The sequence below is a fragment of the Physella acuta genome, unplaced genomic scaffold (genome assembly GCF_028476545.2).
Source record: "Physella acuta isolate Inbredline_101_S28 unplaced genomic scaffold, ASM2847654v3 ptg000071l, whole genome shotgun sequence".
Lineage (NCBI taxonomy): Eukaryota > Metazoa > Mollusca > Gastropoda > Physidae > Physella > Physella acuta.
Genome location: NW_026731591.1, coordinates 62,585 through 75,798, shown reverse-complemented (window position 1 = coordinate 75,798; position 13,214 = coordinate 62,585). Strand labels below are relative to the sequence as shown.

Below are 13,214 nucleotides of genomic sequence, written 5' to 3'. Positions count from 1 at the left end.
TTAAATTCAATTAAATTTAAAGCACTCCACACCCAATCCATCGCTAAATAATTAAGTATTCAAATTCTCAAATGTTTTTTAAAAACCTAAGCGAAGCTAGGCAGTATGCCTAGTCTATATATATAAAGCAAAGTGGTCAAGTGCCCGATAGGGCACTTCCCGGCGCCGCAGGCGCGTCAAATTTGGCACGATGGTGCCTTCGGGCAATAGAACACGAAGGCCGGTGACGGTTGGCCGAAAAGTCTACGGAGAAGGGGTCAAAACTGACCTCGACTGACCGGCGCCTTATATGGGCTATATTACGAAAAAAAATTTCCTCCGACGACCCCCCTTGAAATTTTGTGAGGTGGTAGGAGAACACCTTGGGGTGTCACAAAAAACTCGCCATGTCCGGGAAAAATCGGGAAATGGGTCAAAACTGACCAGTCGTATTTCCCTATATAATCTTTGTATTTTATGGGAAAAACAGAGGGTCATTTCAAAACGGATTTTAGGGCACTTACCCTGTTTACATCTGGCTAATTTTTGGCATATTTATAGGTAAATGGCTTGACCGTAGGGCAGACCTGTCGGTCTTACTCAAAGCCTTCGACGAGGGCTAAAAGGTGACCGCGAGTGAAATTCTCTTTATATGAGCTCTATTACGAAAAAAAATTTCCTCCGACGACCCCCCTTGATATTTTGTGAGGTGGTAGGAGAACGCCTTGGGGTGTCACAAAAAACTCGCCATGTCCGGGAAAAATCGGGAAATGGGTCAAAACTGACCAGTCGTATTTCCCTATATAATCTTTGTATTTTATGGGGAAAACAGAGGGTCATTTCAAAACGGATTTTATGGCACTTACTCTCTTTACATGTGGCTCAGTTTTGGCATGCTTATAGGTAAATGGCTTGACCTTTAGGGAAAACTGTCGGTTACACTCAAAGCACTCGACGAGGGCTAAAAAGTGACCGCGAGTGAAATTCTCTTTATATGAGCTCTATTACGAAAAAAAAATTCCTCCAACGACCCCCCTTGAAATTTTCTGAGGTGGTAGGAGAACACCTTGGGGTGTCACAAAAAACTCGGCATTTCTGGGAAAACTTCGTAAAGCGGTCAAAACTGACCAGTTGTATTTCCCTATATAATCTTTGTATTTTATGGGAAAAACAGAGGGTCATTTCAACGCAGACTTTAGGGTACTTAAGCTCAGTATATCTGGCTAATTTTTTGCATGCTCCTAGGTCAATGGCTTGACCTTTAGGGAAAACTGTCGGTTACACTCAAAGCCCTCGACGAGGGCTAAAAAGTGACCGCGAGTGAAATTCTCTTTATATGAGCTCTATTACGAAAAAAAAATTCCTCCGACGACCCCCCTTGAAATTTTCTGAGGTGGTAGGAGAACACCTTGGGGTGTGACAAAAAACTCGGCATATCTGGGAAAACTTCGTAAAGCGGTCAAAACTGACCAGTTGTATTTCCCTATATAATCTTTGTATTTTATGGGAAAAACAGAGGGTCATTTCAACGCAGACTTTAGGGTACTTAAGCTCAGTATATCTGGCTAATTTTTTGCATGCTCCTAGGTCAATGGGTTGACCTTTAGGGAAAACTGTCGGTTTCACTCAAAGCCCTCGACGAGGGCTAAAATGTGACCGCGAGTGAAATTCTCTTTATATGAGCTCTATTACGAAAAAAAAATTCCTCCGACGACCCCCCTTGATATTTTGTGAGGTGGTAGAAGAACACCTAGGGGTGTCACAAAAAACTCGGCATATCTGGGAAAACTTCGTAAAGCGGTCAAAACTGACCAGTTGTATTTCCCTATATAATCTTTGTATTTTATGGGAAAAACAGAGGGTCATTTCAACGCAGACTTTAGGGTACTTAAGCTCAGTATATCTGGCTAATTTTTTGCATGCTCCTAGGTCAATGGCTTGACCTTTAGGGAAAACTGTCGGTTTCACTCAAAGCCCTCGACGAGGGCTAAAATGTGACCGCCAGTGAAATTCTCTTTATATGAGCTCTATTACGAAAAAAAAATTCCTCCGACGACCCCCCTTGATATTTTGTGAGGTGGTAGAAGAACACCTAGGGGTGTCACAAAAAACTCGGCATATCTGGGAAAACTTCGTAAAGCGGTCAAAACTGACCAGTTGTATTTCCCTATATAATCTTTGTATTTTATGGGAAAAACAGAGGGTCATTTCAACGCAGACTTTAGGGTACTTAAGCTCAGTATATCTGGCTAATTTTTTGCATGCTCCTAGGTCAATGGGTTGACCTTTAGGGAAAACTGTCGGTTTCACTCAAAGCCCTCGACGAGGGCTAAAAAGTGACCGCGAGTGAAATTCTCTTTATATGAGCTCTATTACGAAAAAAAAATTCCTCCGACGACCCCCCTTGAAATTTTCTGAGGTGGTAGGTGAACACCTTGGGGTGTCACAAAAAACTCGGCATATCTGGGAAAACTTCGTAAAGCGGTCAAAACTGACCAGTTGTATTTCCCTATATAATCTTTGTATTTTATGGGAAAAACAGAGGGTCATTTCAACGCAGACTTTAGGGTACTTAAGCTCAGTATATCTGGCTAATTTTTTGCATGCTCCTAGGTCAATGGCTTGACCTTTAGGGAAAACTGTCGGTTTCACTCAAAGCCCTCGACGAGGGCTAAAATGTGACCGCGAGTGAAATTCTCTTTATATGAGCTCTATTACGAAAAAAAAATTCCTCCGACGACCCCCCTTGATATTTTGTGAGGTGGTAGAAGAACACCTAGGGGTGTCACAAAAAACTCGGCATATCTGGGAAAACTTCGTAAAGCGGTCAAAACTGACCAGTTGTATTTCCCTATATAATCTATGTATTTTATGGGAAAAACAGGGAAATTTTAACACAATTTTTAGGTTACTTAATGTCTGTACATCATGCTACGTTTTTGCATACACTACTAAAGATGACTAGGCCGTATGGAAAAACTGTTGGTCAGACTCAAAGCCCTCGACGAGGGCTAAAAGATGATCTTGAGTGAAATTCTCCTTATACGAGATATATATATATATAAATAAATTGACGAACGATCCCCTTAATATTATGTGACGTCGTAGACCGACCATGGAGGGTAACAAAAAAACTTTATTCCCGTCATAAACAGCCATTATAGTCGTTAAATATGTTCATATAACGTAATTTCTTATATAAGCAAACAATATAAGTAAACAATGACATACGTCATACGTTCAGTTTTCAAGGGAGGTAACGTTTTTAAAATTATTATTTTTCAAATAATTGTATACTATTTTAAACAGAAACAGAAAATGACGAAGTATAGCATTTGTTTTAGTACAAAATTAAGTTGTTAATTTAGTTAAGTATGTTAATTAAATTAATTAATTAATTTCAAAAGGCAATGTAATATAAACTATGAGATATACTGTTCATGAAACCTGTGTAGTTCTAATTCCATTTTAGTTATACATTGCGTACTTTCCAAAAATTCTGTACGAACATATTATAAATGACGAACAAAAACATGTCTTTTCTAAAGTTAGCATTACTGTTTAAATTCAACTTATTAAAGCACTCCACACCCAATCCATCGCTAAATAATTAAGTATTCAAATTCTCAAATGTTTTTTAAAAACCTAAGCGAAGCTAGGCAGTATGCCTAGTATATAATATAAATGTTTAAATAATCGATATTACTGCACGATTTGGTGATTTCTATAAAATTATGTACATTAAAATGGTGAAATATAAAAAAAAAACCAATATACTGCATTATGTACATATTATCTAGATATCGAGTCATGTTTGTATTAATTTTTAAACTTAATTATTCGCCTTTTTGAAGTAAAAGTTTAAAAAAAAAATATTTTTCTAGCAATTTTTTAACCACGTTACGTTGATAAACTAACATCCAGAAATATCCAGAAGCAAATTAATGTTAACTGAACTTGATAATTAATTTTAAATCGAAGCTAATGCGATTGTTCTATGACTAAAAGTAAGAATTAAATAATATTGCTTAGAAAATAAGTGTTGGCTGGTGAGTCCAACATGTTATATGTAAGTGTTGGTGAGTCCAACATGTTATATGTAAGTGTAGGTGAGTCCAACATGTTATATGTAAGTGTTGGTGAGTCCAACATGTTATATGTAAGTGTTGGTGAGTCCAACATGTTATATGTAAGTGTTGGTGAGTCCAACATGTTATATGTAAGTGTTGGTGAGTCCAACATGGGAGACTATAAGGTAAACATTTATTAAGAAAACTTTGAGCACATGTTCCTATCAAATATAACATCTGTGTTTACATTACCTGACGTTTAGCATCAAGACGTGGTGTGGCTAGTGTAGAGCGTCACACTCTCACATGACATTAGGCTGGCTCAGTATCCGTGGTGTCTGTACTACGGTAGCAGAGACTAATACGTAGAAAATGTATCTAATCTATGCATATGATGTAGGAAAACAGGTTAAGAAATAATTTTGTTATTTAGACAAACAAAAATAAAACGTGTGTAAAACAATTAGCAGTTAACAATACGTAGACATGGAAGAATAAACTCTCCTCAAGAAATTGTGTTTTAGCCACTAAACTGTAGAGGACTGAGATTTCTTGTGGTTAGATCCAAATCTGTAGACCTATTGTATGTATAATATTGTTGATATAAAGTAAAGACTCAACTTTAGATCCAGCGATATATTGGGCAGATGAAGAAGAGTTTATATGTTTCTTCACTTTGGTATAAGAAGTGAGGGTGTGGTCAGTACGTTCTACTGGACACGGTTTCGAACTCGAGACCTAACAATTTCTATGAAAATAGATTTGTTATAGGCCTACCGTTTTTAATAACATTAAAAAACAATATATTGTTCACAAAGAGTTTTGAAAATGCTATATAATATATAAAAAATTGACACTCACTATATACCAGATGTATGAGATATTAAAACGGTTAACTAGAAGTAGAGCGCGAGGTTGGTATATTGTCCAGGTTTCTCTATTGTCTATTTTATTTTATTATATATAAACATGTTTTGATTTTAAATTAGTAACTTTGTGTTTTGGTGTTGTCAGGGTTGGCGTCACAGTGTGCGGATATGACAATAATGATCTTTCATTAACGTTTTTCTCTTTATAGCATTATGAAAAGTCATTATACGATGGTAATACCTGTACCGGTACACAACGTTTGTAGTAGCTTATTTTAAATACTTGCTCTATTTATTAGTGATCCGAAATGTATTTTTTTTTTTAATAATTGTGACCTAAATTGTATAGCATGCTATTCTACTTCGAAGGTTAAGCCCTAATACAAAACGGATGTGTCATTTTAAAATACATTTTAATTAACTACTGCTTACAAACATTTTTTGTTAAAGTATGGTCTCCTTTCCAACGAAACGTTAAAGAAAATGGGATGGTACAAGCGAGTTACTTCTCGGAGGCGGTGACAAAAAGAAATTACCTCCCATGTAGATTTTATTTTATTTTCTTTGTTTGTTCTTATCTGCAGGGGAATTAATGTAATTGAAATGTCTTTTGTAAATTTTTGATTGTAATTTAAGAAAAAACGTTATTATAATTCAATTTTTTTTTAAATTCTTAATTTGTAAATTTATATAAATCTGAAAACAGTAGAATGTTGTTTATTGTTTGTAAATTTTGTTAAATATTTCTATATTTTTAAATTTTGCACCCCAAAATTGTTTGAGTTTAATTTTAGAATAAATATTAATTATCTTTATTGACATTATAGTAGCGAGTTGCGCAGCTTGCGCCGTGACCTTTGTTGCCATGGTAATCATGGCTGTACCTTGAACCTAAATTCCATGTTTCCGGTTGCCCATTGGTAATTAAGGCCATGTCGCTTAAGGCGCTACCACAGCACACCTTATCTACGCATGACACAGTGCGCATCTTTGTTTTAACCTCAAGAGGATTTAGATTCCAAGCCTATTTTAATTTTTGGATCTCGTTTATTATCTTACAGAGGAGCAATGTGCTGAAATATAAGGTAAGAGTCTTTAAATAATAAAGTACTTAATATTTAGAAAGAGATGCCTAAATGTTGATGAGAATAATAATTGGGTCTTGTAAAATTAACCTATATTTTAAAATTACGATTTCAATGGTCCGCAAGCCTAGGAAGGCTGTCCGCGAGAGAGCCTTAATTTCGCGCCAAATTTCCTGTGATTCTTACATTATTAAAATATCGCATTACTTGATAACGGCTCTCCGATATCTATGATATATATTATATTACTTAGGCCAAATATTAATAATTTAGATTAAGTAGCCTACATTTACTAAGTTATTACGGTTGATTACTTAGGACAATTAGGTCTAGACTCTACATTAATTTAATTTTTAGATTTTTACACAGGTAGACTTAACTTAAATTTTGATATAGATTTCTAGATCTAGAACTAGACTCAGTAAATAGGCCTAGATCTAGAGATCTAGATCTAGATTCTAGATGATATTAAGATAGCCTAATAGATTTTGGATTTAGAAAAACAAATCCCGATTACTAGATCTAGCTCTATTGATCTATTCTATAGTAACTAGATCTAGATCAGACTATATACTACTAGAGTCTAGATAGATCTATAAAAAATAATCTACTGAATCTAGCTTTAGGCCTAGCTAGTTCTGGACTCAAGTTTAATTCTAGATCTAGATCTAATTGAATCTAATAGGGCCAACACTGATCTAGATTCTACATCTAGTAAGAAATAGGTGCTAGTTCATTTAGATATAGATTCTAGATCTAGAATCTAGATAAGTTAAATTAATTAGGTATAGGCCTAAGTGTTCATCTAATTCTGCATTAAGTATTAAGTAGTCCTGTCCTAGGCCTATACCATTTCAGTAATTAGCCTATTTATTTTAATTCAGTACATTTAGATGAACACAATCATTTAATCATTATGTTTGATTAGGACTCTACATTAATTTTTTAGTTATATTTTTACACGTTTTCAGTTAGGCCTACAGTCTACAGTAATGTTTTTTTTATTTTTGCCGAAACTATTCTATTTCATACAAGTACTAGATCTAGTCTAGATCTAGATCTTGTAAAAATAGTCACATAGTGAAACATTGTTAAATGGTTAAGAATAGATTTAGACTAGTTCAGGTATAATTCTCCATCAACTAGGCCTATTAATATATTTAAATTAATATAAGCCTATGTATTGTAGATCTATATATCTATAACTAGTCCTAGACAATTTTAGTACTTGATAATTTTATTAATATTAATTTAATTCTAGACTTGTGTGCCTACAACTTGGTATAAAGGGGATCGCTAATGTAATCAGAAACTTGATGGCTGAGATAAAGAGGCTGAGGAGAACAGAGGCTTGTGAGTGGAATAGGTTGGTGGAACTTGTGTACAGCCCTTTCTATGTTCAACAAATGTCTCAGGTGGAAGTACATTCAGTAAGTATGGAGACTGAATTTATTTCAAATTTTTATATTTATTTTATATACTTTGCAATATGTTGTGCTTGGTATATATTTTGTGAAATGGTCTCCTAAATTCTAATTCCATTTGCCCTTCTCTTTTAAGGTACAGTTTCCATGGAGATCCAGCTTTATTCAAGGCTCATCTTAAAGAGAATGATGTGGCTGCTGGGACATAACTAAAATCTACATTCAACTGCTTGCAGATCTCAAGAAGCCTGGGGTTCTCGTGCAGCACCGCAAGCACTCAGGCTGATTAAGAAGTTAATTTCTGGCCCTTTGATAAAGATCATTTACAAGAATGCAATGTGGCAATCAAATGTAGATCTACTCTGTTTCTTAAACTCATGGAAGCTTTGTTGACAGTTGACTTCTACTGAGCCTTTCTTGGTGCGACAGCTGGAGAGGTATCTGATGGGAAATCTGATTGGTGTCCAGCTGACTCATAAGTGGAAGCAAGGTGATCAGGGAGTGTCGCAATACAGTGGAAGGACTATCAAAAGGGTGCCAGCAACAAAACAAAAGTCAGCTCTTTACACCATAAGCTACTGGGCAGAGGATGAGGATAATGCTGAGGATTTCAGTGATCTGGCAGAATCACTGGTTGTTGACTTTGTAGGAATCTTGTTTTTCTTTCTGAATAATAGCTTATCAGAATTTCAGAGTACTTCTTTCATTTTTAGTATACAAATGAACTTTATTTTTTAAACATTAGTGTTTTTGTAAATTGTTACTGAAAAAATGATTGCTCTGAATTGTAAACTTATTTTGAAAACTAATACTAACAATGTTTATAATTAAGTTTAGTTTTCATAGTGTAAAAAAAATTACATTTTAATTAATTACTTAACTAATTTTTCAGGGTAATTGACATCAGCTAGATAATCCTAGAATCAGTAGTTAATGTGCTTCAAAAATGTTGGTCCAAACTAATTTATCACACAAGTACTAACGCTTTTTAAAATATATATTTTTTCCTCAGATGTGCTAATTGTATCTAAAGATTAATTATAATTGATACTTTAGAAAATTGTTTTAACACTAAAGAGACTAAAGTGGTCCAAGAAATTTTTCGTCACCTTTTTTTTTTCCAGCATACATTCAATGACTGGTTAGATTTACTAGTAATTATACTTTAAACCAATATTTTAATGTTTATTCCTGGATAATTAATACTATACTACTTTTCTTCTTAAGAGGGATCGTAATGAGACGAGGTTGATTTCTTGTACTGTAGATTTGTTTCTTCACACTAATTATGATTATGTAACTGTTTTACAGTACTGTGATGGTCGTAGATTATACAAGGGCTAAATTTAGGTTGTCACTATGTAGTTTATTTCTTTGCTCTGATAAACATATTTTTAAATTATTGCAAAAAAATCTTTTTTTTACTTTGCCATTCTCCTAAATGTTTCTATTTTATTAGACAAAATTAAAATTCATGTGGTAATCTGATTACTGTATTTTAATACTGTGTTTCTCACATTCTAATAATTTACATTGCATAGTTTAGTAGTAATAAACACTGGTACACACTTTGACAGCTGTTTTCTTTTATTTTGTTCTATAATTTTATTATGGCCTCCTGATATAGACACTGAATATCAAGTAAGTGGGGGGGGGGGGGGGGGGGGCTGAGAAAGTAACGTAAAGGCAACCAGTTGCTACTTCCATTTATCATGTAGTGTGTGTGTAGGTCTACTCTACTTCATCTACCCAAGTAATATCGTTCATTACAATTAGATATAAAGAACTTGTGCAGTAATATGTGCTTATGCATTTCTATTATATAATAATAGTAGTAACAGTATTAAATATTAATAAATCGATTTACAATAACTAGATCTAGTTTATTTTAAACCTAGATCTACATTTTTTTTTTACACGGAGTAATAAGTCCATAATAATATATGAATGGCATTAAATTACTCATTCAAATCACATCCAGTCCAGTATAACTTAGACTGTAAGCTTGATTATAATTTTTTAGTTTTAAAAAAAATGCGAATCCCGGATGATGCAATAAAATTATAATTTTTTAATTTTTCGAAAAATGCGAATCCGTGATGATGCAATGAAAAAACCATCGGTGCCAACTTTTTTGCTTATGTAACATTGACTTGAATGACGAAGGTCTAAGCTGTTTTAGCCACGCCCACAAATTTTTAAAAGGCCATATCTTAGCTCCTAATTAAGCTAGAGACACAAAATTGGTATCAATGTGTAGGGAAAAAAATCCTGTTTTATTGTGGTATAATTTTACTTGAAATTAGTGGAGTTTAAAAAATACGAGCAACAGCCTAATTATAGTGGTAAAAATTGCAAATACGCTTAAAATTTTGGATCCCTTCTGATTGGGGACACTTAAAAAAATGAATTCGATTAATCTCTTGTTCAGTGGATGCAATGTGCGTGTAGTTAATATCTCCTTAACTATTGTTATTAAGAAAACGCCTACTTAAGAGCTATGTTAGTGAGGATATTCCGTCAGACACTCAAACTTCCAATAACTTCGACTAACTATATTTAACGTGTAACTCGATTACTCGATATTAACGAACAAAAATTACTCGAAAACACTTTTCAAGTAATGTATACTATGCACCCGATACACTCAGCTCACGATTACTCATATCTCGATTACTAAAAAAAAACGTATGACATCAAAGATATACGATTAACTCGATACTCTCAACTTACGATTAAACAACACTCAACTTACGATTACACTACCCTCTATTACTCAAGACTAGTCAACGTTTCAACACTACAATACCCCTCACCTCTTCAAGTTCTACTCCCGACGAACAAAGTCTCAACGTAGCAAGTCACTACAAAACTGTAGCCAATCACTCTTCGATACCTATCACCAAAGTCGTTACACCATAACTACGACACCACCTCCGTATTACATCGTTGTTTTCGGTGTAGGGAGAGCGAAAATGGCAAACACAAGGCGCCGAATTTGTAATAAAACACAAATTAGGCCGACAAAAAAAATAAATTGTAAAACTCTAAACTCTAGATGAAAACGTAGTTAGAACCACTGAACAAGAGGTGAGAAAGGATGAGGAATGTGTAACAATTAGTGACCAGCAATGGCGTCGTTACAACCAGTAACAATCTTTATATTAACCTGATATTAAACCTAATAAATTTCCTCGTTTTTCAAATAAAACATGACCCCTACGCTTATACAGCTATATTTAGCTGTTTATTGAGACTTAAAAATTACCTGCTCTATAAATCATATCACGTAATAGAAAGCTTTTAGCTTCTATCACTGAATAATTACATTATTTGTGTACTCTTTTCCTAGGCACTGTCTAAATTTGGTTACGTAAACCCCTTACTTCCCCTTTGTTACTGACCGCCACTCGTATCAATAAACATGTATTCATAATTATTTCACATCATTCTTTACATGTGTATGCTTATCACTAGTGTATTTGCTACTTGTTTTTATTTAACCCCAGTGTACAAATTGTAAACAAAACATTTTAAAACTGTATTTTGATTGTGATATGTGTTCAGCTGTAACCTATCTTGATGTCAATAACACATCCACCGTTCCAAAAAGCAACAAACGCCCTTACAAATCCAACTCGTCCGCACCGTGCGTCCCCCTCCCCCTTTTCGTTTTAGAGTCAAATACCCCACACACATAAACACAATTACTGCTAGGTGAAAGTATAAATAGGTAAAAGTTTATATTTTCTATATCTATTCTATTTCGTTTGCTATTGGGCGGGGGCGAAATGTAATAAGAAAAATAAGTAATATATTTTTTTTAATCTGAAAAAGTATTACACGTTTGTGCATATTTAATTAAGCACGCTGATTTTTTGGTTTCCCTTTAAATTAAAAAAAAAATGAAATACATGGGAGGTAACAACAGTTTACGATTACAGCATTGTAAAATAATTTTTGTTTCAAAAATTACAAAATACTTACAATACTATGGTAATTAGAAACATCGCAGGTTTTGTTGTCTAATAAAGTAAGTACATACATTAATCGTAATTTATACATTGATAAGCGATACATTAATACGCGAACAGTTTAAAAAAAATGTTTGCCATTCGCAACACATCAGTTAATCGTCAAAATGTGCTTACAACTATTTGAGAAATCTAGTTGATTTTTTTGCAGATAAAGCGAATTGTTTGGGTATTTTAACGTGAAAAAGTGTCTTGGTGGGAATTAAATGGGTTGTATTAATATACTGACAACATATATTCTCAATTACAGAGTTAAATAATGTCAACCAGATAACGAACGAAATTATCCAACTGTAGAATTCTGCCTAAGAATTGACTAATCAGGATTACGAACGGGATAATCGGATAGCAAACAGGATGAATTTATAAAAATAGCTATCCACATTACGAACTAAGTGACTTGGTTTTATAACGGTAGGACACGTCTAGGGAATAAAATAAATTATTGTAAACGATTATTGTAATACAATAAATTGTTGTAAACGATTCCTGTTCTTACATGTATAGCCAACATGCAAATATTAAGTATCAAACACGCGAGCTCTATATAACAACTATATAATCAAAACAAACCGGTTTTTTTTATAATTAGAAAAAAACCAACGTGTCAGGGGTAATAACTCTGTTATAAATCGTCTGGTATTGTTTTTTGTTTTTTTTAAATTGGTATCGGGTATCAGCCCTAGCAGTTAAAAATGGGGGAAAACGCTCTATTTGTTTAACACAGATTGTCAAGTATTTTGTGCAGAATTTCTTTCGGATATTTTTCTCCAAGAAGGAGGGCGGGGCACTAACTAGCAGCTTTTTGTCCACTCATGCTGAAGTTGACCCAATGGTTTGTTAAACTGTGTGGCCATGATAATCATAACAAAGCCATCTCACATGAAACTCTAAACCAGTGTTTCTTCCAGAATTTTTTCTCCGGGGGGGGGGGGGGGGGCACTTGAAATTTTCGGGGGGGGGGGGGGGGCGGTAGACTTTCTTTGAGGGGGGCGGACACTGTTAAAAGTATATATTTTCTATATAAATTTCATATTTCATTCGGGGGTGGGGGGGGGGGGGGCGGTAGACTTTCTTTGGGGTGGGGGGGGGCTCTGCCTGGAAGAAACTCGGCCCTAAACGTAACAAATAACACAACAACAAGGGGCAGTTAAGGTCGAATGCATTATCACCCTCGTGTTGTTAAAAACGTTTTTGACTTGCAAGGGAAATAGCTTAACAAAATAACTTAGACAACAACAGTTCGAGAATAAAAATACAAAATACACCATAGTTATTAGAGTCTTAATATTTAATAACTACAACTCTACAGTAGTCATATATTAAGTTTACTAGTTTAAGATTTAAAAAAAATGCAACTTGCATCTTATTTTCACTTAGTAATCAGACACCATAGCTTTAATTTTAGAATCGTTATTTTAGTACTGTTAAAATGTGTTTAATGAAATTTACATTCCTTCTTATTAAGTAAATTCTGGATCCCTTATACAAAGGGACAAAATTTAATTTAAATAATGGTTAGTAAAGTATTGCAGTAATAATTTAGTTTGAAGTTAATGGGTCGCAGTCGTTCATATATTTATCATTTATATTCAGCTTGAGTAGTAACGAAACAGTACATATATTTAAAACTTTTGAAACATTTGAATCCAACTTTTTTAACTGTTGTCTCTACGTGTCCTTCTAAACCAGCGTGTCCATCTAAACTGGAGGTGTACAGACTCGTGTGTCTTGTTTAGTTTATAAATGATCG

The 13,214-nt window shown here is 34.2% G+C and overlaps 1 long non-coding RNA gene across 1 annotated transcript; it reads left to right on the top strand.

The window, feature by feature from the left end:
* Positions 1 to 7,341: 7,341 nt before the first annotated feature.
* LOC131952271 (uncharacterized) lies at positions 7,342 to 8,996 on the top strand. The gene is made up of 2 exons (XR_009388524.1): positions 7,342 to 7,433; positions 7,564 to 8,996. It is a non-coding gene; the product is annotated as an uncharacterized LOC131952271 (long non-coding RNA).
* Positions 8,997 to 13,214: the final 4,218 nt, after the last annotated feature.